The sequence below is a fragment of the Notamacropus eugenii genome, chromosome 1 (genome assembly GCF_028372415.1).
Source record: "Notamacropus eugenii isolate mMacEug1 chromosome 1, mMacEug1.pri_v2, whole genome shotgun sequence".
Taxonomy (NCBI): Eukaryota; Metazoa; Chordata; class Mammalia; order Diprotodontia; family Macropodidae; genus Notamacropus; species Notamacropus eugenii.
Window position 1 is genome coordinate 391725775 of NC_092872.1, and position 25448 is coordinate 391751222.

Here is a 25448-nt window from a genome sequence, read left to right on the forward strand (position 1 = left end):
TGAGAGAGAGAGAGAGAGAGAGAGAGAGAGAGAGAGAGAGAGAGAGAGAGAGAGAGAGAGAGAGAGAGAGAGAGAGAGAGAGAGAGAACTCGGGGAGGGGGAAGGGTGGTCTTCATTTTCCCTGGGAGATATTGGGTATGGGGGAGGGGGCGGTAAGCGACCACTGTGTAAAAGGATAATGCAGGGAATAATGCAGGGGACTGCAGAATATTTTCCTCATCATTACCGCTGGATTTTTGGTTAAGTAGATTTATCCATGTCCTTATTTTGAGGCCATGGTAAGGTTTGGGTGGGGGGCTATGGAGAAAGTCAGCATTCAGGGACTAGAAGCATGAAAGAGATATTTGAATACAACCTTGCCCTGACTTCCAACGATTTTCCTTAACCTCTCTCAGTGTGCCATACTCCCTCCCATGTCGACCAACGTTGGGACCCTTTTTGTCCCTTACAGTTTCCTACTGAGAGAAAGCCTTCAGCACCAAGGACAGCAGCAAGACGCTGTGGGCCAAAATCAGCTCAGCGGATTAGCGTTTCTTTCCTAACTGTAGTGGGCATGGGGTAGGGGAGGTTAGCTGGTCCACAAAAAAAGGCTGCAACAGTCGGCCAACTGTAATTATATGTTATCTCTCATTCTGTCTGGCGCTATATTTCCAGTTCGTGTTCAATTGGTATGGGACAGATTAAGAGTAGAACTGATTGATTGAATGTAAGCATCCCTTGGAAAGAGTGAGTTCTGCCGCAGTGTTGAAGAATATGTTGAATTTGGAATATGTTTCAGCAGAACTATGTAATATACATTTAACTTCTTACTACTTGTCTGCGTTGAAGTGAGTGAAAATAGGAATTATTGGAATATGTGTGAGGTAGGGGAAGAGAATAAAACAATATTTTGAATGGATTTTCTTCCCCCCCCCCCTTCTACTTCAGTTATCAGTAGCAGCAGAAAAGCCTTCTCATTAACATCTAAATCACTCTCTTAGCAGGACCTCTGTGACCTCAGGTAGTTAGGTCAGTGGCTTTCATTTTCCATTACAGATTCCTTTTCTACAGTCATGCACTAATCTCTCCTAGAGTTAGAAAACAAAACTCTCTGGAAAAGACAGGATCCCAAGGCCAGGCCCAAACTTTTACTGGGAGTGTAGACTGTTGTAGAGTAGAAGGTAGCAAGGAATGGTGGGAACAGTGACAATTAATAATGACATTAATTAATCCATAAATACCCACCCTCTTTGCTTGTCCCCTTATATGTCCCTTGGAAGACAATGGGAAGTGTCAGTCTGTAGTAAGGATGGAGAGCCTAGCAAAACAAGGATCTGAATGAGCAGGAGTACCAGGCAGAAGTAGAACCAGGCAGAAGTACTACCTCTCTATCTCTACCAATTTCCCCCTTTTTACTACAAAAATCAAAGCGTACTTTCATTAAGAGTCTCAGAGTAGGTGGTTCCTTTGATAGGAAAAAAGTTGTTTTTCTTCGATAAGCCTTTTGCCTATTGGAAAATTGAACTTTGTTTGTGGATAGCGAGTTATAGTTTCTGGGTTACTATTTCTGTACATGCAGAATCATTTATATTACCTTTATTGCACTTCTTAGTAGGGTGGTCAGTAAATTTTCATTCAGTTAAATGCATTAGAGGTTTTATCCTAAAATTTCTGTTTTTAATCACTGTGTGTGTATCTGTTTATATAAGGGCTCTTAGTCCATATTATCAGTTAAAACAAAGCAATAGTGTTCATGATATATAATATATACGTATAAATAATATATATATGCACACACATAATTTAAAATATTTTCTGATTTTCCTCTTCTTCCTACCCCTCCCTGTATTCTAATATCAGATAAAATATATGACTTGGTGGCATTTTTTTGCTTCCAGAACAGGAAAAGGAAACTTTAAAAATTATTAAAATGATAAAACTATAAATGTTCAGGAATATTCTTATTATATCAAGTGTTAATTGAATTTACTTCTGTGATAGTGAGAGATCTTTGGTGTAAAAGATGTGATTTTTAAAAGTCCTCTTTTATGACCAAATAATCACAGTTCTTAATGTGTACATAAAAATGTCCTTTCCAATTACTATGCCTATATCAACATAAATGAATAATATTTCCTCCATTTATGAGTGTTTACTTTGTTAAAGTAAAAAGGAAGTCAGGATATAATAAATCTGGCAATTGTGGAGCCAGCACTGAAAAGAGTTAGTTTTGGTGGGATTCTTAGGGGGGAAAATACCATTATGGTTATACAATGTCAAACAATGAAAAAAATAAGTCAATGTCATATTTATAAAACTTTAAACCAGTTTTTTTTTCCTTCCTCCCTTAACCCCCTGCAAATTGATTTCATGTATTTGTTATATGGGTTTTATGTAAATGCAAACTAAGAAAATTATGTAATTTGACTGAAAATCATAGCTAACACTTATATGAAAAGCTGGACAGGAAATGACTAAATTAAAAAATTACCCAGAACTGCATTGACAATTTAAACTGCATTTACATAAACTCAAGAAAATCAGTTCAATACATGTAGAATGTTTATTACAACTACGCTATTGAACAATCTGTCATTTAAATAACCATAAATAATATCTTAATTAACTAACACACGTGTCTCATTCTTATATAAATCACTATATATGGGATATATGATATGGGATTTACCTTTCCTTTGCAGATCTATTTTAAGTAATTGTGACATACCACAGGAAAATTAACCTACTCTACATATGTTGTCATTTGACAAAAGTTAAGAACTTTCAACTAATCAGAATTTGCAATCATTCAGATCATATAATTATATAAAATACTAGAGCAGAATGAAAGAGAGACAGAGAGATATATAAACACAGAGACAGATACAGAAGGTGATGAAGGGAGACAGAGAAATAAAGACAAAGAGATAGAAATAGAGACAAAGAGAACTTAGAGATCAGCGAGTCCAAATCTCTTATTTAACAGATAAGAAATACAAAAGTTTCAAAACCAGTCTTTATAAGCTTCAATATTTGCAATTATATTACCTCCAGGACCTCCCTTCCCACCTGCCCTTGGCCTAAGGAAAATGAGATGCCAATTCACTCTAGAAATTTCTTTACAGACAATGAATTGGAATAAGAGTCAAAAGTAAAGGTGATTTTAAAAATTCAATAAGAATCCAAGGGTTCCTATCTTTCACTAAAGTTATAAAAAAGCTCATTATTTGTCAATATTAATCAACATATTTTGAAGAAAACCAGTTATCTCTTCCAATTTTTATTATAACAAATTATATTGTTAGAAACATTTTCAAAATTCTCAAAAATGCTAAATTGTATTTTAAAATTTTCCAACATTTTGTGTTTAAGTGAATATAATAACCTTGTGGTGATATTTTTGAGACTATGAGCATATATGGAAATGAAACTTTGTTGCTGCTTAATTCACGTCGGTTAAATGATTCAATGAACTTTCTAATATTGATATAATCATTATTATTAACATCCTTCATTATTTGGAAAATAAAACATATAAACTTGACATTTCTCACTATCCAATGACAAATATCCAGAAAAAAGTTGAAAACTTCAGTCTATTAGTTAAGTGTTTCCCAATATCAAGCTAATCGACATCAAATGGCTTAAAAAACCCATCATTTATTCACTGGACTTTTAAAATTTCATTCAAATGATTTGTCACATAGACAGATATATACTATTTTAAAGTTAATTTAAGAGGAGAAAAGATGCAACTAAGCTATTGTACAATCATTTTACTTAAAATATGTGTCTGTGATCTCATATATTTTATCTTTTTTGCTTTTTACTCAAGACCTTCACTAAAAGTTGATCAGTTAATTAACTAGCATTTTTAAGGGTTTATTACATGCCAATCATGTTACTAATCATTTGGGAAAGAAAAACAGACAAAAACATTGTCCCAGTGGAGGGAAGAACATGTACAATGTTATTCATACAGACACATACAACTTTGCCAATGGAAATTTCCTTTGTTCAAGTTAAGTGATGGGTTCTATTCCCATACACAAATAGGCACTGACCTCTAGAAACCTCCCCTCATTGGGCATGGTATCACATTCTTATAATCCCTCCTCTTAGAAAGAATGAATTTGTTTGATAGTTTAGGATAGGAATTTCTGAGTAAAGTAGAATTATTCAAAAATACAAAATAAGTCCCATACCAATGTAGTGAGCCTCAGCAGTGGTAGTAATAGTGAAAAATGAAGTAGGCTGCCTAAAAAAACCTTTCAGGTAAGAAACAAAGGAGATTACAGCTTTCACTCTGATCTACAGTGCAATTGGTCTCAAGGTGGCAAAGCACTTCCAGCCTGGGCAAGGATTTGAAATCTGATAACAATTAATCAGTTAATAGAAATAAAAATTTCCTTTTCCCAGCTCACCAATTTTCTTCCCAAAATTACTTTTCTATTTCTCCCTCTTAATAAAGCATATTCTCCAAGGTAAAGAGACAAAAGAGGCTTTATTTACTTTCTTTTAAAATGAAGAACTGGAGCTGGATAATCTCTACAGTCTATTTCACCTCTAAGCTCTAGCATTTACAATTTTCTGATCCTAGGTCTATTATCATAGCAGAATTGCTTTCAAAGTCTTCCAAAGTAAATATTTGTCATAAATAAATCTCTATGGAGTTATGAATGGAATGGCCAAGAATTATTAAAAATGAGTTGATTGGAGAACTGACAATGCTAGACTAAAATTACAGTAGAAATAGTTCATAAATCATACTGTTCAAGTTTGAGTCTGTTTGCTTCAATGAGGCTAGATTTCTCCATTTTGATATCTTATAAATGGACATGTGGGAAGAAGGGAATTACAGCCTGCATTTTACAGAGTACAAGAGACTTTCTAAGCTTAGCAATAGAGTAGTTCCAAGATAAAAATTCCAAATTTCCCTTAAAATTTCAAAGCATCCTATCATTTCTTATCACATTTGATCCTCATAATCTATAGAAATGTGTTATCTTCCAGTGGACTGTCAGCATCTTGAAGGCAGACGCAATTTTAAACTTGTCTTTTCACCCTCTGCACCTATTTTAGTGCCTTGCACATAGTAGGAGGGCAATGAATGATAACTGAATTGATTTTTTTAATCCCATTAAATAGTCATCACAGATGAAGGGAAAAAAGATATAGATTACAATGGTGACTTGCCCAAATTCAGTCAATAAATTAAATGACAGAGTATGGAGCTGTTAGACCAGTAATGTCATGCTTAAATAAAAATGAATCCCTACAGCCACAGTAAATAACATATCAATAATATCTATGTTGTATTGTATTTTTTATTTTCTTAAAATTTCTTAATTACATTTTAATCTGGTTCTGCTGGGATGAATTTGACATGTATGCAATAAACAAGGTTGCTTTATACCAAGGCATTCCACAGAACAGTCTATCTGTCCAGTTTTATGATCAAAGACTAATCATTTTGAGGCTCTGAGCATACTATTGTTGAGAACATTTTTTTCAGTTCCTGTCAATATGTATTAAGTGCCTGTTATCTGCATTTTTGAAAGTTAAATTCTGAATTGTACCTAGTGCTATTCTGCAGAAGTCACAAGTCTAGTTCCTATTTTTTTCATTGTTGTTAACAACAAATGGTGGCAAAATAGACCCTTTGTATATGTATTTTTAAAAGAAGTTTTAGAAATATATTTTCTCCCCCATTATGCTGTGGTTATAGAATCAGAGTCAAGCAATAGTAATTCAGATGTTAAATAAGTACATAACCTGTTATCTGTTTATAGAAGAAGCAAAATTTTCCACTCTCCTCTGAAAATTTGCAGATGGGTCAAATTCACTGGAAAGATGTTGAGTCAACTTTTATCTTACAAAAAAATTTAAATAGTGATCATATTCAAATTTAAATAGTGAAACAATTTTAAGAATAATTCAAAAAATAATATTGTTGCCTTAAATATCTATGTATTTAAAGTAAAAATGCTTCTGCCTATAAGTAATTGCTTTATTCGTGAAGATACCATGAAAGCGTCCAATAGATTGAATTTTGAAGAACTCATGTACTGCATGTTAAATTATCTCAAATTCTTTCATGTTTCAATGACATAACACCTATAGTTTGCATGATGATTTGTAATTTTCAAAACCCTATTGCATCAATTCACTTATTTTGATTACTACAATTTTATGGTAAAAAAAATAGTTACAGGTGCTCATATTTCCATTTAATAGTTGCAGGAACTCAATATTAAAAATTTAATTGCTTTTCATATTGTTCAAGGTCTAGGGAATTGTGGAACCAGCACCAGAACCCAGACAGTAATATAAATACATAATATGTACGTAGATATACAGGATGGCACTTCATTCCTATCAGAAAGACCTTTCATTATTTTTGTTATAATACCAATCACACAAATTTAAGTCATTTTTCCTTTACTTCTAATAACATTTTAAAATAATTTAAAATACGTTTATCCATTGAATTTTGAATGCAAAGCGCTGAAATCTTCCATCTTACAAGAAAATTTGCTATTCACTTTACTTCAACTTTTTCTTCAACAGTGCTGAGAGCTAATATCCTTTAAAAAAAAGAATGGAAAATTTCCTACTAAGTTGCACATACTAGTAGATTATGAGAGAAATGAAATTATACAATAATAGAAATTATTTTGCTATTATAATAAAGGAGTACATAATATAGTTATAATTGTATATTATTATAAACTTTGTTGTATAACTGTGTGTGGATAAAGTACTATACAAATTCTAAATAGCCACTTCTAACACTCCCACCCATCTATACAGAACCATATGAAATCCAAATAGCATAGTCATGTTTAACAAGGGGTGGAATAAGGAGAAATTCTTTAAATTATTGAAGCATATAAATTACACAATTTCTGCTGTAAAGATCAGTGGAAAACCAAGTCTACTGAAACACAAATTTTGTATTCAGATTATTTAATTGAATTGTTTATATGGACTGGAGACTACAAGAACTGAATCTTCCACTTCTTTCATCATCTATATTTCCATCTTTATCTTTTTTTGAAATACAAAATGAAAAATAGGATATCAGTACCTACAAAGCTTTATATCATCCAAATTTATTTTTGTTTGTTTTTAAATGAAATTTCCCTATGTGTTTGAGTTAGGTACATCTTTTCAAGGATTTATAATTTAAAATCAGGTATATGGGATAAGATTGCTTACAGCTGAAAGCTGGGCTTGTTTTGATTCTGTGAATAGCAGTGACAGGAAGATATCAGTCACTCAGAAAATCTGATGCTGTCCTGACAACAACTGAAAATGAGTGAGAGTGAAATATGATGGATGATTATAGAAACACACATGTGATATGGAGATGGGAGTCCAAAATGACCTTCACTCTGACCTGTGATTCACTACCACAATGTGGGTAGTCATTGTCACTGTGTTAATTTGGGACTATTGGATTTTTAGGTGTTTGTTTATCACCAAGCATAAACATGGTTTAAGACTTCAAATGTCTGGATTACGTATTAGCAAAAGATACTTTTTTTGCCTAAAAGAAACATCATTGTTTTTTTTTTCCCTTTGATAACTAGTAAGAGAATTTTTTTAAGATGATGTAGTTTCAGTGTATTTTACAAATCCAGAAAATTTCAGGGATATATTTAGGACTGGGATAATGCTTTGGGATTTCAGTTGGAGGATAAATAGAGGTGACATTATTAATTTGTATGAAGAGAATGGAAAGATTGAATATAGAAATAGAATGATGCAAGAAAAAATTGAGCAACTGTGGAATCCTTTCCTTCTTTGAACCTAGAGTAAACATTCTCAAGACCTCTTGACTGATACATATTTCAAATAAAATATATTAAAACAGTGACATAGGTTATTGACACTAATAAATGGATGTTTGAATCAGGAATTATCATGAAAAGATTAGGAAATAGGTGAAAATTATTTATTCTTCTTTCTTTGTTGATATGTATATGAGTGCTCTTTGGAGTCAAATTAGACTTAATCTCTTTGGGGATCTTGAAAGGCATTATGTTATTAAAGAAAGCACCCTGATTTCAGAAGACCTGTGTTCTAATCTGACTTTCTATTGAAAGTTAGTTATATTAGATTATAAATCACTTCATTGCTTAGGTTTGTTTCTCTGACTATAAAATAAAGGAGTGGAACTAGATGCTGATCTTTAAGGTTCCCTTTAACTCTCACATTCCAATAACTAATATATACTGTAACCAGAAACCCCAGCATCCTGGAAAATTTGAAGTGTCCTTCAAGTTCTTGTATGTATGTGTATATGTATGTATGTATGTATGTATGTATATAGGCATGTAGGCAGAGGAGGTAAAGTATTCTTTGCTCCCATCATCACTCTTAGATTCTGCTTTTTCTTCCTTCACTTAGCCTTTCTTTTGAGATTTGTGCTGTTCATATCTGCTATCCAAAGAAAACCATGTTTGCTGTTTTCTACAGACTGCAGAGTCACTTGTCTTTCTTCAATGAGTTTCATAACTAGCTTACAACTTTTCTCTCTTCCCCAACTCCTGCCCCAATACTACGGGAATTTACATATGTATGTGTATATATATATATATGTATATGTATATACATATACATATATATATATACACATACATATGTGTATATATATATGTATATATATATACATATATATATACTCTCTCAAATATCCTAATCACTCAGTTTCTTAACTTACTCAAGTCCCACAATGAACTCCTCTACCCCATCTCAGCCACACACATAAACACATACACACACACACACACTTCATATGGTATATGTACACATATACACATACTCTCAATCTTGCCATCACTAATGACCACCTCTGTGTTCAAGAATTCTTAACTCCCCATATTCTATGATAATCTATTGATTTTTTTCAACTCTTTCTTTGCCTTACCTTAAAAACTCTATTCATCCACATTGTGACCCTGACTCTTCAGTTCTATCCCAGATCATTTCCCCTATAATAGCCATGAATTTTCTCCTCATCTTGACTCTTTGGTAAACCAATTCAACTGGACACTTATTGTCTCATGAATCGCTAACTTTGTTATCATGTCACTGATTCCCCCATGACAATTCACTGACTTGAATCACTGAAACCATTCATTATCTTCTTGCCTACACAAATGATGAAGAGTGAAGGTAGAGAAATTCAAATAATCTTTCTGATTAGGTCCACTATAAATATATGTCGTATAATCACAACTGGTTCCTCACTGCTGCTAGGCAATCATAATATTTCTTCCTTATCAATTTACTATTCCACTCTCCATAGCAGCTTTTCCAAAAAATTTTCAGACTTCCTTAATCCTGATTGTTCTCCTTCCCCTCACTTTCTCTGCTAAGAATCTTGCCTCATTTTTATCCCCTCTTTATCTCCTATCACTCAAGTAACTTCTGCCACTTTTTTTCCTTCAGCCCATCTCACAAGAAGAAGTGGATTTACTTCTTAACAAGGTTATCCTTTCTACTTGTTCAAGCAATCCATTCCATTTTGTGTCCTTCAAAGATTTTGTCATAAACACTCTTTCATTTATCTTCAATCTCTCTCTCCCTCTCCTTTCACTTTGTCTATCTTCAGAAGTACTTTACTTTTGATAGCTGCCTCCCCTAATCTGTTCTCCCTTCTATCACCTCCATCCCCTTAACCTCCTATTTTTCTGTAGGATGAAATAGATTTTTATACATAATTGAGTATGCACGTTATTTCCTTTTTGATCCAACTCCAGTGAGAGTAAGGTCCAAGCGCTAACCTTCCTATATCTACCATCTTCCCATTTTTGTAAAAAACTTTTATGCCTTCTTTTATGTGAGATAGTTTACCCTATTCTACTTCTTCCAGTTCATTCCTCTGCCTCATTCCTTTACTTTATTTTTTATTTTTTAAGATATCATCCCATCATATTCAACTCATACCCAGATCTTCTATGTATACTTTCACCTGCCCTAACAATGTGAAAGTTCTTTAGAATTACTAGTATCATCTTCTCATACAAGAATGAAAATAAGTTAATCTTATTGAATCCTTATGATTTCTTTTTCCTGTTTACCTTTTTATGTTTCTCTTGTCTTATATTTGAAAGTCACATTTTCTATTCAGCTCTGGTCATTTAATCAGGAATGCTTGAATGTCCTCTTTTTCATTGAACATCCATTTTTTTCTCCTGAATAATCATGCTGAGTTTTGCTGGGTAGGTGATTTTTTTGGCTGTAATTCTGGGTCATTTACATTCCAGAACATCACATACCAAACCCTATGAATTTTTAATGTGGAAGCTGCTAAATTTTGTGTTATTCTGCCTGTGGCTCCGTGATCCTTGAATTGCTTTTTTCTGACTGCGTGAAATATGTTCTACTTCAGCTGTGAGCTCTGGCACTTGGCTATAATATTCATGGGAGTTTTCATTTTGGGATTTCTTTGGGGAAGTGATTGGTGGATTCTTTTAATTTCTGTTTTACCCTCCAATTCTAGGATGTCAAGGAAGTTTTCCTTGGTAATTTCTTGAAATATGATTCTCAAGCTCTTTTTTTTTAAATCATAGACCACATAGTCTAGTAATTCTTTAATTACAGCTACTGAACCTATTTTCCAGGTCAATTGTTTTTTTTTTTTTTCCAATGAGAAATTCCACATTTTCTTCTATTTTTTCTTTCTTTTGATTTTGTTTTATTGTTCCTTGATGTCTTATGGACTCATTAGCCTCCACTTACTCAATTCCAATTTTTAAAGAGTTGCTTTCTTTGGTGAATTTTTAACATGTCTTTTTTCATTTGGCAATTCTACTTTTTAAGGAGTTGTTTTCTTCAGTGATTTTTTTGTCCATACTTTTTCCTTTTATTTTTGTGCTTTCTTTATTAACTCTTTTTTTTCATAATTTGGAACTTCACTATTGGCTTTCTGGGGCATGATCTGCTGCTGGCTTAACAGGATGTCATCCACACTAGATTTTGCTTCCCTTTTACCATACTGAAACTGATTTTTCCTGCTGGCCTTCTAAGTTGTCTTGGGATGGAAATTTGTTTTACCCCATCCTTTTCTTGGTTCTGCTACTCCAGAATTCATTTTGAGGTATTATATTATAGCTGTTTGAAGGTTAATTTGGGGGGGATTTCAGGTGAGTTCCTACCCTATTCCCCCACCATGGCTCCTTCTCTCCAAATTTGTTAATGATCTCTTGGTTGGCATATCAAATGGCCTTTTCTCCATCTTATACTCCTTGACTTCTTTTCAGCCTTTCACACTTGATCACTCTCTCCTTCTTTATACTCCTCTCTAGGTTGTTAGTTCAACACTCTTTCCGAGTTTTCCTCCTACCTATTCCATTGCTCTTTCTCTGTCTCCTTTGTTGGATCTTCCAACAGATCATATTCTGTATCCATAGAAATCCTCCAGGATTCTTTCTCGGGTCATCTGAAAAAAATATTTGATGTTATTGATAGTAATTAAATCCATGCAAGGTAATAAAATCATCAAGTAAAGAAAATGAGAGAGAAAATAATTTTTTATAGGAAGTTCAAGGCTTAACAGAGGTGGGGACCCTGCAGCCCAGAGGCTACACATGACCATCTAGGTCCTCAAGTGTGCCCTTTTGACTAAATATAAACATTATAGAACAAGTTCCCTTAATAAAAGGATCTGTTCTGTAAAATTTGAACTCAGTCACAAGGCCACACCCAAGACCTAGAAGGCCTCACTTCATGAGACCTCCAGGCCACAGGCTGCCTGCCTCTGGCTTGGAAGAATCTTATGCATTAAGAAAATATGGATAGGGAAAGGTAGACTCTAGGAATAAAGAGACAGTCCATACACGTGTACAGAAATGGGAAATGGGATACTAAATTCTGGAAAGTTGTCCAGTTTTAAATAAGTATAGAATTGTATAAGTGAAATAGTGTGAAACCAGTCAAGGAATGTAGATGGGGCAACATTGGGGAAGGCCTTAAATGATAATCTAACTGTTTCTTAGAGTTGTAAAGGATTACTGAATATTTTTCTTCCAGCGATGAAATAGCTCAAACTGTGGCTTAGGAAGATTATTATGATAGCTATATGAAGGATGAATTAAGAAAGACAGACATTGGGAGAAGGAATAACAATTAAGAAATAAAAACAGTCCTGAAACTAAATGATAAAATCTTGTATTAGGACAATAACTATGTAAATGAAAATAAACAGAAAGATGTGAGAGATTTTGTTTATGTAAAATTAACCAAATTGCACCTGATTTAATATAGTGAGGGAGGAAAAGGCAGAGGCTTAAATGTTGCTAATTTTGACTGCTGTTTTTAGATCAAAATTATGCTTTTCAAATAGGAAATTTATGTATTCTGATTTCATTTCTTTTTGTGTCCTCAATGCTTATGATCCTGTTAATATTTTTCATGCCCATGTGGCATAGTGAGGATGACATATCTAGTTTTTTCAAGCATGCTTTTGAAGGGATAAAGTGGAGATTAAACTCCCTTTCCCAGGAAAATACCCAATTATATGAGAAACATATGAAGAAGAGAGACACAGACACACTACAATTAATTGCAATCCCCTTCCAAATGGACCATGATCTCAGTGAAGCAAATATTAATATCCATAGTAGGAAAGCAACAGGTAATCAGTACAGAAGTTGCTATACTCATCTCCATACTAACAGTGTACTTGAGTTGGTTACTTGCTTACTGTGAATTCACATATGTCCAAAGAAAAAAAAATATTGAAACACATCTCACAATTATTGGTAATAGTTTTCACCCTTCTTGTTCCTTGTTTGGTAAATCACTAGGCATTTATTCAGTAACTACTCTATGGAATACAGAGTTTCTAGAAAGACAAAAAAGCAACAGTTCTTTCCTTCAAAGAGTTTGCATTCTATCAAAGGAGACAACTAGTACGTGGGTGTTGTCTTTCCCACTTGAAGAAAGCCAACATGACATCATGAAGTGAATGTACAATGCATGTGACTGTGACTGATCAAACCTATATGACCTTGGAAAGCTCTACCATGTGCTGGGCACAAACAGGCCACATGAAAATTTGGAATCAAGATTCTCTTAATTTGCCCATCTCATGTTTCCTTTGAACTACTCTATTTCTTATAGAGCACAACAATTTCTTTGCTGTGAGCATGTTATGCTAGATGATCATTTACCAATGTTTCCCAAATCTTACCATCGATTCCAAAGTTCTTCAGAGATACCTTATGAGTCTCCTTGGATCACCTCTTCTTGTCTCTGTGTGAGCACTTGCTTTGTGTGAGTTCCTTGTAAAATAGTCTTTTAGAAAAGTATACATTTGACATTCAAACATGGCCGGTCCACCTGAGTTGTGCTCTCTGCAGAAGTATTTAAATGCTTACTGGTTTAGCCCAGAAAGTACTTCAGTGTCCAGTACCTTATCTTTCAAGGTGATCTTTAGAATCTTTATAATATAATTTAAAAGGAAGCAATTTAGTTTCCTGGCATAGCACTGGTATATTCTCCAGGTTTCATAGGCATACAACAATGATGGCAGCAAAATGACTCTATAGACCTTCAGTTTGGTAGGTAGCGTAAGAGTTCTTCTCTCTCACATTTTCCTTTAGAGACTCCAAAACACCAATCTAGCTTTGACAATATATGCTTCAATCTCATCTTCTGTGTGTACCTCCTTGGCAACTATATTACTGAGATAAGTGAAATCATCTATAGCATTCAAAATTTCTCCATTTGCTATAACTGATGGCTGTACATATAGATGGTGTAGTGCTTGGCTGAAGGACAACCTCTTTTCTTGGCATTAATTGTAAGACTGAAAGTAACACAAGTGGCAGAAAATCAATCCATACTCTGTTATATCTCAGCCTTAGAGTCTGCATGGAATGCACAATCACCTGTGAACAAAAAGTTGAGCAACAACTCTATTCCTACTTATAATCTTCTGAATACCATTTCAGAAAGTTAAGCAACCATACTTGCAGGGGTGTGTTAAAAATTCATGTTATCTAATAATACCCAAATACTGTTGTATGAAAACCTTTTATTCTTCCCAAATGCACTTTATATAGTGTTTTTATAGGAAAAGTTCTAAATTCTGTGCATTTTTCTGCTCTTTTATTGAGAAATACAAATCTTTTCAACTATAAGTTCACTATTTTTTACAAGTTATGTATCTCAAGATACATTTCTATTCCCATTCATTATGATATCTGAGGATACTTGTGCCTTTGATCTCATTCCCTGAGATTACCCCTGGAAGCTTACTTTTTTAATCATTCCCTTTACTCAACCCTCTTTAAATTTTCCTTATTTCCTCCTTCCCTACTGCCTAAAATGATTTCTAGACTTTTATGATCCTTAAAGCATGAGCAGCTGAAGAAAAAAACTTTACTGGCCTTTTCATCTCTTATATCTCTTCTCATCACGACCAAACATTAGGGAGAAAATGTCATTTGTACTGATTGTTTCTACTTCTTGACCTCTTCATCTCAAACCTTTGTAATATGACTTTTGACCCAAATACTTGTCTGAAATTGCTATTTTCACGTTTAGCTATGTCCTTTTATCTGCTAAGTCTAATGTCTAAGTCTAATTCAAGCTCAGCCTAGTTAATCTTTTTCAGCTTTTGACATTGTTATCAGCCCTTTCTCCTCAATCCTGTCCTTTTTCTTTTCTGATAATTCTCATTCCTGATGAATTTTCCTCTTACCTATGTGACTATTTAATCACAGTTTCTTTTGATAGATTATAATTTGTTTACCTCCCGCAAAGCATCAATATCCCTTGAGCTCAGTCTTTTCTCTTTAAACTTTTTCTTGTTGATTTAATTAAATTATATTAACTCAATTATCATCTTCATATGAATATCAACCAAACTTATATATCTAGTTTTTCCTTTCAGTCTCATATAACCAACTCCTTGCTACACATCCCAAATAAAACTTGTTAACTCTTGTCCCTGTAAATGATCATTTTTTAAAACAGTATGATTTTTGATAACACCATCACTCTTCCACTTACCAAAATTTGAAAATTCAGAGTCATTCTTGGCTCTTCCTTCTACCTCAGCTTTCTGTATTCAAATAGTTGTCAAGATTTGTGTATTCTATCTCCACAGCATCTGTAAATACATTCACCTTTCCTGATCCCTATCCCTACTATTGTGGTTCAGCCCTTCATAACCTCATGCATGAAGAAGAAAACTCATCAGCAGAAAAAAAATCATTTATTTAATAAACATCAAAATTTTGTATAATCATGACATAAAAATTCCTCCCAAATCCTGGATCACTTTCTCCTACCAGTGTACACAGTGACTACAGGGAATGAAGCAAGAAGGCAGGAAGAATGAACACAGACATAAAGAAACATAGCAGGAAAGAACATGCATAGGGAAACCCAAGTGCCTGGGGACAAATAATGCATATGAGCTATAGGTTTTGAGGTCCTTTTTTCCTTTATGGAAAATCTGCAATGTGTTACTTGCTAGGCATGATCACCTTTCTTCTGGGCCTTTCACTCCCCTTCTGGTGAATGCCATTCTCTGATACTCTTGGTCCATGAAGCAGTGTTAACTTCTTTTAATAAAGAGCAGTATTGCATGCTTTCACTGAAACAGTTGTGCTAAGCTTGGAGTCTGTAGCTTTCTAGGTCTGCTCATAGTACTTAACTGAGCTGAAGGTTAAAATATTAAGCTGTTTTAATGAAAAACAGTTCTCTTAAAGCAGAAAATTGCAAAGCTTCTCTAATCTGCTTTCAGACCTCTGAAGGTTTCTCTCTCTCTCTCTCTCTCTCTCTCTCTCTCTCTCTCTCTCTCTCTCTCTCTCACTGTATATGGCACAGAAGAGCAACACAGATGAGCACAGTCAGTTTTTTAGCATAGTTTGATTTTGCTTTCTCCAATCACCTTCTAGCAGTTACAGAGTTCTCTTCCAGTGAGTCCCAGCAGCAATTATAAAGCCCATTCAGGCTTCTGTCAATTGTTTTGCCTGGTTCAATCTGAAATAGCTGCTCTTTTCTTTGTCCTTCACACCGCTCTGAAGGGGGGAGTCTGAACTCTATTTCTGTCTCAGTCAGTAGGTTCTGTATTCAAGTGGTTAATCTATATTTTTATTTTTCTTATCTCTTCTTCAATCTAACCTCGCTCTCTGACTTCTAATGCATAAAATTATTACCTCCTTATGAGTAATGACCAGTCTCAAACATGCTAAGAAACCCTAAATTCACATTTCTATCATGTATAAGACAAATTTTATTAAATTGTGCCAAAATAGTTCTTTGATGCAGTTTCACAACAAATTATCCTAAATCCCTGAACACACTAATATGGAAATGAACAAATGCATTGTAGTCAAACACATTCACTTTCTGGCAGTGCTGTGCCTTTAAAGGGCTTGTTTTCCTTGAGGTCCTTAAATGACTCTTTTTCTCCTCAAGTACTTTTATCTGAGAAGTTATTTTTTCTTGTTGAATTGCTTATTTTTTGTATTCCTCACACCATCCCCCTTTTCTCTTTTCAATGAGTAATGTACACATATTAAAATGGATACAATCCTTTCTCTCCCTAGTTCTCTATGTTTTAGAAATGAGCAGATTTTAGGCAGGCAATGTATTGATCTACTCCACCATGTTATTCAAATGGTCTACTTCACAGTTTTCAAGATGAGTTAAAACAAAAGCAGAAGAATAGAGCAAAGGCTAACTATAGGAAAAGAGAATGTGAATGAGTCGGCAAGGCCTCCTGACAAATACTTAGCAGGAGAAAAATGAAATGAAATGAAAAAAAAATGTGGATATTTACATGTCAAATCAATCAATTAAATATACAATGTAAGTATATTTGGCAGTTTTGTTGGTGATTAAAATGAAATTTAAATTTCAAAATATTAAAAAATAACTTCGGATCACTGGATACAAATAAAAGCACTTTTCCTAGGAATATTGTAAGCTCCAGAGGAAAACATGCCCAGCAATTCTTCAAAAAAAACATTTAATTATGGCTTTTGTTCTTTCATTGTGATGATATCCAGATCAACAACCCATTCAGTGAAGTTATTCTTGTAATAAAATAAACAGTTAAGTAAAAACAATAAACATAATTAATATAACTTATTGTATGTGTAACATTGCATCTCCTGGTCCACTACCTCTTTAAAGGAAAGAAGGCAGGTGGATCTGATCCTCCTTTCTCTGGAGCCAAAATTGGTCACTATAACTACCAGGTACCACATTTGGCTGTAATTTTTTGCTGTTATTTTATTCTACATTATCATAGTTATTGTGCATATTATCATCTCTGGTTCTGCTTAGGCCACTCTTGCCATTTTGACATTTCTTCCTATATTTCTATGAATTCTTATTATTCCTCATTTCTTTTGGGGAAAACTCAAACTATTATATTTTTATATTGTGATTTTTTTAGCTGTTACTCCATGCAATGGTATCTCCTTTACTTCACTTTCCATGATGCTATAAAAAGTACTGCTATAAATATTTAGGTACAGAAGACTTACCTGTCATTCCTATATTTGACTTCCATATGGCATATCCCCAGTAATTGTATCTCTGGGGCAAATTATATAAATGATTCAGAGATATTCTCAGATAATTCAAAGTTTTCCCCATAATGATAGAATTAATCCATAGCTCCAGCAATACAAAATGTGTATAAGTATATTTTTCCTTTTTTCCAAAGGCTCCCCTCCCCCAAATATCAACTATTTCTTTTGTCTATTTAGACTTTTGCCATCTTTCCAATCAAGAATTTTAGTAAATATATCAAGTAGCAATTTCACATTATATTTTTCCTTCCTGAGTAATAACAAAATCATTTCACTTTTTTCCATGACTGATTTTACAAAAATATTTTTCTTCCCTCCTTAACTACTTTTATTATGGGCTGTTTTCTGAGCTTCTGATCTCTTCCACTTTGAACATTTTGCTGTTGATCTCTCTTATGAATCAATCTGTGCCTCATGATTTTAGTGGCATGGTTCATTTTCTTACCAATCTGCTTCATTAACATTTGCAAAAGTCATTAATAACCATATTGAAAAAGTAAAGAACAACATCATTAAATACCTATTTAATACACACATGGTTGAGATTAAAAAAAAGCAAGCCTTTAACAACAACAAAGGCAAAACATCAAGTTTTCCACTTCCCAGAGTTTGAATTAAAGACTCTCTTCAAGCTTCGAGTTCTAGTATACATTATTCAATAAATTATTTTTAGGAAATTGATGAAGATCCAGCAAATAAAACTGAGAAAGAACCATATGGAGAATAGGAGTACCAAAAACTAAGTACCAATGCATAGGGAGAAACTGAAGATAAAGGAAAAAGAGGGGATTTGGTGGGCACAATTTGAGATTACAGGAAGGGATGCTCAAATATAGAGCTCATGTAGAGGGGCTTGCTTTGCTGAAGAGAAACATCAGTTCTTAATTAGGGCATAGAGAAAAAGAGGATGGAATTTTAGATGGAGAGAAAAGAATGTGAAATATAGAGAAGGGATAAAAAAAGGAACTCAAAAAAGAATGGTGACTATTTTTTTCATTAATGCATGAAGTCGTACTTTCATTTGGAAGGATAGAAGGAGGATTGGCAAAGGAGAGCTGAGGAGAGAAGAGAAGGTTTAGAATACTGTGTTGTGAATATGGTAGAAAATCAAATAGGAAAGCATAAAAAGAAATTCAATACTTTCTTCACTGAGGCAGCAGTAGAGATTTCATAACAAATCTGAAATCATCTTAATGAGCATGTTTGTTTTATTTGACTTTTGGCAACTTCATTCATGAAACACTTTCATTGGACCAGAGGAGCAAAATGATGGAAATTATCAAGAGTTTAAGTTCTTCAAAATTACAGTGATAACAGGACAATGAAATGAAAGATTTAGGAGAAATAAAAAGTGATGCATTGAACTATTTACAAGAATGAGACATAAATTTTCTGTAACACTCAAAATATTGAGAAATGTAGAGATTAGAAGTTATTCTGAGGAAGAAGGATAAGTTTAGGAGTGAGTCATAGGGAGAGGAGCAGGAGGTTAATCAAAGAAAAAGAATTTAAGTGTATTTAATCATGAAAATTGAGCAGTTGTGGGGGATATCAAGGTCAAGGCTATGATTTTCTCTTTGTAGAACTGAGACAGAATGGAGGAGTAGGTTACAGGAGTAGAATGTTGAGGAACTGAAAGGTTAGGGGGTTTGAGGAAGCATCACTATTTCTTTTGACATCTAACAAAAAACAGAATTTCTGATAGCAAGGAAAAACCATGGCCATGTATTGAACTCCTTTAGAAAGGAGGAAAAATATCTTGGGGTCCAACAGATAATAGATAGGAGGGCATGAATTGTGTCATAAATTTGAAGTGAGTGAATCTCAAAGGTGGAGAGATAACTAAAGGATAGTGACAGAAAGTTTCTTTTAAAAAAAAAAAGCAATAGATAGATGTAAGAATTCTGATTATTTCTCCAAAAACAATATATTGAGATTATGTGAGGATGTCTAACCAGATGTGGAAAGACAGACAAGATTGTAGTTGTAGCTAATGCCAGAAAGGAGAAAGTTTTCTAAAATGAAGGGAAGTACATTATGGAATGGGAATTTTACAGGAGTTAGTGGAAAGGGCAGATAAAATTGGACTATGACAACAGAGCAGTTAGATTGAGGTCAGTCAGTCTGTCAATATGCATTTATTTAGCAACTACTCTAAGCACTGGAAATAACAAAAATAAGAACAAGAGTCCTTGCTGACATAGGGTTCAAAGTCTAAGGGGAAGACAACATGTAATCAATTATACATAAGCAACAGCTGTACAGTAGAAAATACAGAAAATCATCCGAGGAAAGTGACAAGCAATAATAGTGATCAGGGAACATTTTTGGTAAAAAGTGGGATTTTAGCTCAGACTTAAAGAAAACCATGGAGGGTAAGAGGCAGAGGTCAGAAAAGAGATGATTCCAGGCATTTGGAACAGTCAGTGAAAATTTTGAGTTAAGAGTTGAAGGGTCTTGTGCAAGATAGAGTAAGGAGGTCAGTGTTACTGGATCAAAGCAAAAGGAGAGAGGGGAGAGTAAGGAGTAAGAAGGCTAGAAAAATAGGAGAGGGTAAGATGGTAAAAGACTTCGAAAGCCAGACAGAGTTTTATATATGATCCTGAAGAAGATTTGGAGGACTGGAGTTTACTGAATAAGGAGAAAGAATAACATCATCAGATTTCTTCATTAGGAAGATTAATTCTGTGGTAGAATGAAGGATAGATTAGAGTGGGGAGAGACTTGAAAGAGGGAGATCAACTAGAGTGATATTTCGATAATCCAGCCATGAGATAATGAGGGTCTGGACTAGGGTTGTCAGAGAAGGGGTCATGTAAGTGAGGGGAAGAGAATCCTCAATGAAGCTTGGGGGGTGACTTTGGTTTAATTTTGGGCATTTAGGGATTTAATATCATACATTGGGATAATAAGGGATAAAGGATAATGCAAATCAAGGAGGAAGAACTCTTGCAATTTAGAGGAAATAAGCTCTGCAGGTAAATTGAGTATTCTTGTCACCTTGCTATGTCAAGGATGCTAGTAGTAGTTTCCCAAGGTTGTCAAGATTCTCTACTGGCTGCCGGTAACAAAAAGCATATTTCCTCCCTAAACCATAAAACATTGCTAGTTCTTATCTGTATAAAGCATGGCTTGTCCATAACTAAGGGTAGTAATAATGCCTGAGTGAAATAGTACATTAATTCTGAAGCTCAAGAAGATTCACGTACAACTCTGTGGCTCATTTTTCCTCACACCATCCCTGGGAAAAATACTTCATAGTCTGGAACTGAAACAAAAATCTGTTCATCAGATTTAAAAGTGACCTTAATAGCATTTTAGTAACAAAGCTATCTTTCTTTCCTTCTGTCTTTTAGATTATTAGTGGCTAATAACTTAAAACTTTAGTGTCAAAAGATTTCATAAAATTTCATCTTGGAGGATATATGGAATACGTTTCTTAGGAATTCATTTGAAAATGGAAAATAGGCAAAAAATTAGGTAATAGCCTTTTAAATGAAATCATCTGGCCTGTCATATTATCAAGAGAGAAGAGTTCACTTTATAAACACAGAAATAATATAAAACTAGAGTAAGGCCTAAATTCTATGATTTTCCCTTAAATAGAAGTTGTCCTTTTTTGTGTAAGTGTTTTTTGAAATGGCATTTTGGAGTTACATGGAACATTAGGTATATACCTGGAGCTATGAAGACCTGAGTTCAAATCTAGCCTAAGAAATTCATTAGCTGTGTGACTCTGAGTAAGTGACTTAACCTCATCTGTCTCATTTTCCTTATCTATAAAATGGAGATAATAATTGCATCTACATCTCAAGATTATTTAAAAGATCAAATGACATGCTATTTGTAGCATACTTTACATAAATGCTAACTATTATTGGCATTGTAAATAATAATGGATAATATGCATTATAAATAATAATGATGCCAACTTCATTAAGTAACAAACACCTTAGAATTGAATTTAGGTTCATTTTTAATATAATAGTGAGGACTAAATTTAAATCTGATTAAGTGACTTGCTTTCATAGAGAAAGTTCTGTGGTATTGAAAACTGGGAAGGATTTTAGTAGCTGTTCATTGTATTTGTCATCAAAGGAAGAGCAGCTAGGTGGTATAGTGGATAGAGCACCAGTGCAGGAGTCAGGAGGACCTGAGTTCAAATCTCACCTCAGACACTTGACACTCACTAGCTGTGTGATCTTGGGCAAGTCACTTAACCTCAATTGCCTCATTCTGGGTCATCTCCAGTCATTCTGATGAATATCTGGTCATTGGATTCAGATGGCTCTGGAGGAGAAGTGAGGCTAGTGAACTACACAGCACTCCTTCACTCAAAATGAAGTCAAGTGCAAGTCATGTCACCATTTCTCTGATGGCATGGTCTTCTTCGGCAACAAAAGATGAACACACATCGTAGGAAACACAAGAAATGTTAACTCTCTCATTATTTCAGCCTGAAACCAGTTTATGCCTTGGTCGTGTTAATAGCTCAGCAGAAGTCATTCCACAGCATAATTATCACTGGCTTTGGAATTCTTTATTCAGGGTTTAAATCTCACTTCTAGTATAAAGGGCTTGTGTGTGCTAGAATAAATCACTTAACTTGCCCAGGCCTTAGTTTCCTCATCTCTAAGGTGAAGATCTAGGATTCATGGTCAATGAAGACCCTTCCAGCTCCCCATACATAATCCTTTGATTTTGAAGAACTGGTCTGAGGCACATAGTTTATGGTGACTTGCTAAGAGTTACATGGCTATTAAGGGTCTGAAGAGGGATTTGAGCCCAATTCATGATTTTAGGCCAGAATTCAAGCCACTATTTCATATTCCATTTATAAAATGTGAAAAAATAGAGCTTTAATTTGGCATCACTTTATATTCTTTACAGGTGATTAGGGTTATGGCTCATTGAAAAAGATGATGTGATTTTGTAGAACACAACATTAAGATCCTACACAGGAATGGTAGAAAGTACTCACTCTCAGACAAGAGTTCCATTATTTTTTTAATTACATCATACTATATTAAGGAATTTTTCATACTCAGTCATTAGACTTTTCAACATGTTTACAGCAGAAGAGTTCTTCCTGTAAGTATATAAAGATGTAAACCTACAGTCTATTAATCTGTTCTCTTTCTACTGCATATACTTTGATGGTCACCAATTGACCTGGAAGGATATTTTGGGACATTCTTAAAACAGTGTTTCAAATACAGTGATATGTAATTCTAACGTCAGTTTTTCAGAATCCCTTCATCAGTTCTTAAAGCATAATTGTACAAATCACATGGTCTTGTATTAAAACAAATACTTTCCTGTAATACTTATATATGCCTATTTCCAAAAAACTCTATTAAAAATAAAACACAATTAATTAGGTTATTGAAGACCCCAATTAATTTGGTATAGAAAAAAGTTCTTGTTATTTTAGGCATATCACAGTGTAATGGGTGCACCACATAGTGTGTTGAATACCCAGGGAAGAAAATTTATATTATAGAGAGTTCCAGAGTTGAGCAGTTACTTATCTGAGAGAATGTCTTGGGGGTATATTACAGTAATAAGTCTGAAGAGATAAGACAAGCCTCTATGATTAAAAATGTTATAAATGAGCAATAAAACTTTGACTTCAATACAATATTTTACCCAGGACTAGCAAGTTGATGAAAGGGTAAGAATCGTCTCCTAGAAACAGTCAGCTTCAGAGAAGCAGATTTTGAGATTCTGCATTATAGATGAGTTGAAGTGAGTATTCAAAGCCTAGGAAAAACTGTCCTGATGCATGTATGAATTCTCAAGTTATGCTTTCATGATGTCAAAGGACAGTGATAAAAATGAAAAACTCAGTTAATCACCAAAGTACCTAACGTAAATGTCATTGGACATGCAGGTATTTGAAAACACATTCATGCTTGTTTTAGTGCAGGTACATACTCCAACATATAGATAGAGAGCAGAACTGAAACAAAATGCATAGCCAATTTTAATTAGGCCAATATATAGAAGTATTGTATGGCAATTTCACAGTATTAGCCTTACCCAGTTTCTTCCACTTAAAAGGCAATCACTTCAAAATGATGATCTTAGATTAAGAGAGAGTATTGTGCATCACTAAAATTGTCCCAGTTTTCATCTTTGTATCTCAAACACACTGCACAGTGCCTGGCATATATTGAACAGTTAATAAACATTAGTTGATTGATTAATAATACTTTGGTGCTTTGATTAGGTTATTAAAAAGAAGAATTTACGGAAAATTTGTTCAATATTGGAAGAATTCTTATTCTGCCACTGGAAGCTGCTGACTTTATACCAAAGATGTAAAAACTGAGGGACAGAGAATTTTAAAAAATACCTTTGTCCTGATGAAGCAAAAGCTTTGAGAAATGGCAATCAATATTTGTAGAAGAAAGAAGGGTGCTAACTTGTCAGCATAGAGGTCCATGTTGAATAAGTCTTTTGAAAATTACATTCCCTTTGTTCCTTTGCTATAGCTGCAGATATTGGAACATCGCTTATGATACTAAACACACTATATTGAAGTGCATTATATAATGATCCATCTCTCATCCAATCTAAACATCTTATTTAGCATTCTATTGAAACTAACCTATTCATACTGTCCCTAAATATGTATTATGCTATATTGCCCATATATTTGTTTTGTTTTTATCACTCCTAGTACTAGCATATTCTCCCACTCTTCTCCACCTATTAAAATCTACATATGCTATCAGACTCAGACCATGTATCCCATGTTTATCATGATAGAAACAAATTAAGCTTAATTGTGAATGAACATACAGTTGCATAAAGAAAGGAATAAGGGTATATTTAGAAATGAATGGTTTATAAAAGCAAATGTCATCATTTTAAAAATACACCATCTAAGAGAGGTTATAGACTAGAGATAACAAATAGAACATAAATCCTAAGACATGGCCAATATGTGGGTTTGTTTTAGATGGCTATACATATATTTTAAAGATGGCATCTACTTGTAAGGTGAATGCAGACAAGTTAGCTGATTGAGATAGACGAATAAAAAAATCTATAAAACATTGAAAAATACAATAAAAATCAAATTCTTGCTGTTGTTTAAGGATTAACTCAAATTCTCTCTGAAAGAAGGCTTCTCTGCCTCCTCTACTCCCACTTTTGAACAAAGAGAAATCATTATCTATAGAATTGTTTCAGTAATTTATCACGTATTTCCTTGTTGCATATAATAACATTTACTTGCAAAGATAACTAGTTCTTTTCTTGTTGTTGAACTGTTCTTGCATTTATATCTTGTATTTCTAATTACGTTTTTAGTTCTGTGACAACAGAAATTATGTTTTATCACTCTATGTGTCCTCCGTGACACCCAGTAGTGTAACTTGTCCTCAATTTTACACTTCATTGAATTAGTTCGATTTGATTGATATTGGTATGACTTTCAATGGTACAAATATCAATCCATTAAAGATTTGCTTGAATTTATGCAGAATGAAGAAAGTAAACACAAGAATATGTATGCATATACACATGCATACACACATATATATGTATGTGCATGTGTGTGTATACATACACATATATATACATACATACACACAATAACTATAAGGACACAAATGACAGTGTCAATATTAATACAAATATGTCATTATAATGACCAATCTTGGTTCAAAAGAATCAAGGAGGAAAAACACCTCTATCACTTCCTTGGAAGGGTGCAGCTCTGAGTACAGTATTTTGCATAAGCTGTCAGATATGGTTGCAAGTTGAGCTGGTTATTATTTTTATTGTTGTAGCAAAAGCTGACTAAGTGGGTTCTTGGGAAAATGATACATATGGAATGACAGGTCTAAAAACAAAAAGCATCAATAAAATGTTAATATAAACAAACAA

The 25448-nt window shown here is 33.9% G+C and overlaps 1 protein-coding gene across 1 annotated transcript in view; it reads left to right on the plus strand.

Annotated features, from left to right (window-relative positions):
* GABRG2 (gamma-aminobutyric acid type A receptor subunit gamma2) overlaps window positions 1-25448 on the plus strand; it is a 126593-nt gene that overhangs the window by 357 nt on the left and 100788 nt on the right. The window lies entirely within an intron of this gene.